Here is a 4,431-nt window from a genome sequence, read left to right as displayed (position 1 = left end):
AGGAAGTGGGAGAGAGGCGGGGAGAGAGCTGCAGAGAGGGAGAGAGTGACAGAGAGAGAGAAAGAGAGACCGAGAGAGAAGAAATGGTAAATTTGTGAGCTAATATAAAAGATTTTATTTTCTTAAATTATTTAAAATTCATTTAATAGTTTTAAAGTAAAAATAATAGCAGCTTATCATGGGATGTATAATTTATACAGACGGAAACTATCTAACATAATATAGAAGAAGAGAGGGAGAGTGAATAAAACCACACTGTTGTAAGATTCTTACCTTATATGTGAAGTGGTATAATGTCACAGTTCTCAAATAGTGTAATAAGTTAAGTCTATATATAATAATTTCCAGAGAAATCAGTTAAAAAATACAAATAAGTGTAGGTTAAAAGTCACTGGAGTAAATGCAGTGAAATACTTAGAAAGTACTCAGTTAGCCTGAGCAACACGGTGAGACCTTGTCTCTACAATAAATAAAAAAATTAGCCGGGTGTGGTGGTGCATGCTTGTGGTTCCAGCTACTTGGAAGGCTGAGGCAGAAGGATCGCCTGAGCCCAGCAGGTAAAGGCTGCGGTGGCTGTGAGCAGCATGCCACTGCACTCCAGTCTGGGCGACAGAGTGAGACTCTGACTCAAAAAAAAAATTACTCAATTAGACCAAGAAGAACAGGGAGGAAAGGACCAAAGAACAGAGGAGATGAATAGAAAACAACCAGCAATGTGGTAGACTTCAATCCAAACTTATTGATGGTTACTTTAAATATACAATTAAGAGGCAGAGATTGTCAAAGTGGATAAAAAAGGAAAGACCCAACTATATGCTAGTTATAAGAGAATCACTTTAAATATAAAGAGAGAGGCTGGTGGTTGGACGTGGTGGCTCACACCTGTGATCCCAGCACTTTGGGAGGTGGAAGTGGGATGATTTATTGAGTCCACGAGTTTGAGACCAGCCCTGGGCAACATAGCAAGGGTTTGTCTCTACAAAATAATAATAATAATAATGAAAATAATTAGCTGGGCATGGCATCACATGCCTGTAGTCCCAGCTACTTGAGAGGCTGAAGTGGAAGGATCACCTGAGCTCAGGAGGTCGAGGCTGCGGTGAGCCATGATCGGACTACTGCATACCAGCCTGGGAGACAAAGTTTGATCTCAACTTAAAAAAGGAAAAAAAAAAGAGAGAGAGGCCAGGTGTGGTGGCTCACACCTGGAATACCAGAATTTTAAGAGGCTGAGGTGAGGGGATTGCTTGAGCCCAGGAGTTCGAGACCAGCCTGGGCAACATCATGAGACCTTATCTCTACAAAAATAAAAATGAGTGGGGTGTGGTGGCATATGCCTGTAGTCCCAGCTACTGGGGAAACTAAGACAGGACAATCACTTGAGTCCAAGAGATTGAGGCTACAGTGAGCTGGAATCGTGAGCCTGCACTCCAGCCTGCATGCCAGGTGAGACCCCAACTTAAAACAAACAAATAAATAAAAATTTAAAAGAAAGAAATGTAAAGATAGAGACAGGTTGAACAGAAAAGAATGAAACAATATGCCACACAAACATCATGCTTAAGAAACCTAGTATGACTATAATAATATTAGATAAATTAGATTTCAAGACAAAGAGTATTGCCAGAAACAAAGAGGATTATGTTATAACGATAGAAAATTAAATTCCAAGCCGGGCTCAGTGGCTCAGCCTGTAATCCCAGTGTTTTGGGAGGTTGAGGTGAGTGGATTGCCTGAGCCCACGGATTAGAGACCCACCTGGGAAAGTTGGCGAGACCTCATCTCTACAATAAATCAAAAATTAGCTGGGCGTGGTAGCGCGTGCCTGTAGTTCCAGCTACTTAAAAGGCTGAGGCGGAAGGATCGCCAGAGCCCAGCGGGTCGAGGCTGCAGTAACTGGGAGCGGCCATTGCTCTCCAGTCTGGGTGCAGAGTGAGACTCAAACTCAAAAAAAAAAAAAAGAAAATTAAATTCCTCATGAAGATATAATGACCCTAAGTATATATACAACTAATAGCAAACCTTTAAAATGTATAAAACAGAAAAGGACAGAAGCAAAGTGAGAAATAAGACAAATCCTCAAATATATAGGTTATGTTAATAAACCTTTTTCAGTAATTGATAGAACAATCAGACGAATAAACCAATAAGGAAATAGAATATGTGGATAGCATGATCAAACAAATTGATCTAATGGATATTTATAGAACACTATATCCAATAACCAAGGAAGACACATTTTTTGGAAGAGCACATTAAAATGTTTAGCAAGATAGACTATTTGTTGAGCCATAAAAGAAATCTCAATATGTGCCAAAGGACTGAAATCTCACAAAGAATGCTCTCTGATCACAACATAATTAACTTTTTTTTTTTTTGAGTTGGAATCTCATTCTGTCGCCCAGACTGGAGTGCAGTGGCCGCTCCTGGCCACCGCAGCCTCGACCTGCTGGGCTCCGGTGATCCTTCCACCTCAGCCTTCCAAGTAGCTGGAACTACAGGCATGTACTACCACGCCCGGCTGATTTTTTGATTTATTGTAGAGATGAGGTCTCGCTGCCCAGGCGGGTCTCGAACCCACAGGCTCAGGTAATCCACTCACCTCAGCCTCCCAAAGGCGCGGGATTACAGGCTGAGCCACCGAGCCCGGCTTATAATTAACTTTAAAAAAATAGTAACGCTCCCCTGCCTGGCCCCCTTCGCCCATGTCCATTTCTCTGTGGAAGCTCCGCCAGCATGTCTGACACACCACTCCACAAAGTTGCTGATGTGGTGACTCTGACAAGGCCCTGAATATCACTGAGAACGAGATACCCAGCTTGATATGCATGCCTGAGATGGACTTGGCCTCCAAGCCATTGAAGGGCACTCACCATCCTCATAGAGATTCTCATTGCCTTGGGTGCTGAGGTGCAGTGGTTCAGCTGCAACATCTTCTCGACCTGAGACCTCAGCATAATTCTGGATGGCGGTGGAGACCTCACCACCCTTATCCACATCAAGTACCCACAGCTCCTGTCGGGCATTTGAGGCATCTCTGGGGAGACCATGGCTGGGAGACACAGCCTATGCAAGATGATCCTGAAGGTACCTGCCATCAACATCAATGACTATCACCAAGAGTGAGTTTGACAACCCTCATAGCTGCCGAGTCCCTTATAGATGGCATCAAATGGGCCACAGACGTGATGGTTGTGGGCAAGGTGGTGGTGGTAGCAGGTTGTGGAGATGTGGCCAAGGGCTGTGCCCAGGCTGAGGGGTTCAAAACCCTCATCACCATCGCCGAGATCCACCCTGTCAATGCACTGCAGGAGACTATGGAGGGCCATGGACGAGGCCTGTCAGGAGGGCCACATCTTTGTCACCACCACAGGCTGTGTTGACGTCATCCGTGAGCAGATAAAGGATGATGCCATCGTGTGTAACACTGGATACTTTGACAAAGGAGATTGATGTCGAGGCTCAATGAGAACCGGTGGAGAAGGTGAATATCAAGAAGGAATGTTACTGGCTGAGGAATGGCCAGCTGGTCAACCTGGGTTGTGCCATGGGCCACCCAGCTTCATGATGAGTAACTCCTTCACCAACCAGATGATGGCACAGATTGAACTGTAGACTCACCCAAACAAGTACCCCACCAGGGCTCACTTACTGCCCAAGAAGCTGGATGAGGCAGTGGCTAAAGCCCACTCGGGCAACCTAACCGTGAAGTTGGCCAAGCTGACTGAGAAGCAGGCTCAGTACCTGGGCATGTTCCATGATGGCCCTTGCAAGCCGGATCACTGCCACTACTGAGAGCCAGGCCTGCCCTTCACTTCCCAGCTGCTGTCCCTGCTCAGGCCCCACTTAGCTCCAGGAGCAAATGACACCAACTTTATGATTGGTTTGTCCGCATCCTCTATCAGCTCCTTGGGGCTGGTAACTCTTTTTTTGGCCTCTGTTGTGTCCCTCCTACTGCCCCAAGTGTGGCTGTGGCAGGGGCAATTGAGAGACCCCTCCTCAAGTCCTGGTCATGGTAGAGGTAAAAGGAAGACATCCACAGGGAGCCATGAGCTCGGTGGTCTTGGAACTGCTCACTAAGTCAGTTTTTCCTTAGGCTGGAAGTCGGTAATGGGATCACTCACAAAGTCCATCTAGGCCTTCACCTGACTTATGGACTTATACCCATGTGCTTGGTTTACAGGTTCAGTGGTTCCTCAGCCCAAAACAGATGATAAGGAGTTATAGTAAAGGGCAAGGAGGAATTGTTGGAGCCTGGCTGAGGACTGGGCCTTCTCTTAAACCTCATAACATTGGTACTTGTAGTCCCTATTTTATAGGACTTGGAATAGACTGTTCAGGGACAACTGAGAAAGGATAAGAGAAATGATAGTCAGAGGTTGAGAGGGACCAGAAAAACATGAAAGCAGGCATAGATCTTCCATCACTTTG

The 4,431-nt window shown here is 45.5% G+C and overlaps 1 pseudogene; it reads left to right on the top strand.

Moving 5' to 3' along the window:
• The window catches only part of LOC103262604, a 15,381-nt pseudogene extending 11,586 nt beyond the window's left edge, over window positions 1-3,795 (top strand).
• Window positions 3,796-4,431: the final 636 nt, after the last annotated feature.

This window comes from Carlito syrichta, unplaced genomic scaffold, assembly GCF_000164805.1.
Source record: "Carlito syrichta isolate Samal-C Ts95f unplaced genomic scaffold, Tarsius_syrichta-2.0.1 Scaffold304563, whole genome shotgun sequence".
Taxonomy (NCBI): Eukaryota; Metazoa; Chordata; class Mammalia; order Primates; family Tarsiidae; genus Carlito; species Carlito syrichta.
This window is presented reverse-complemented; position numbering and strand designations above follow the sequence as displayed.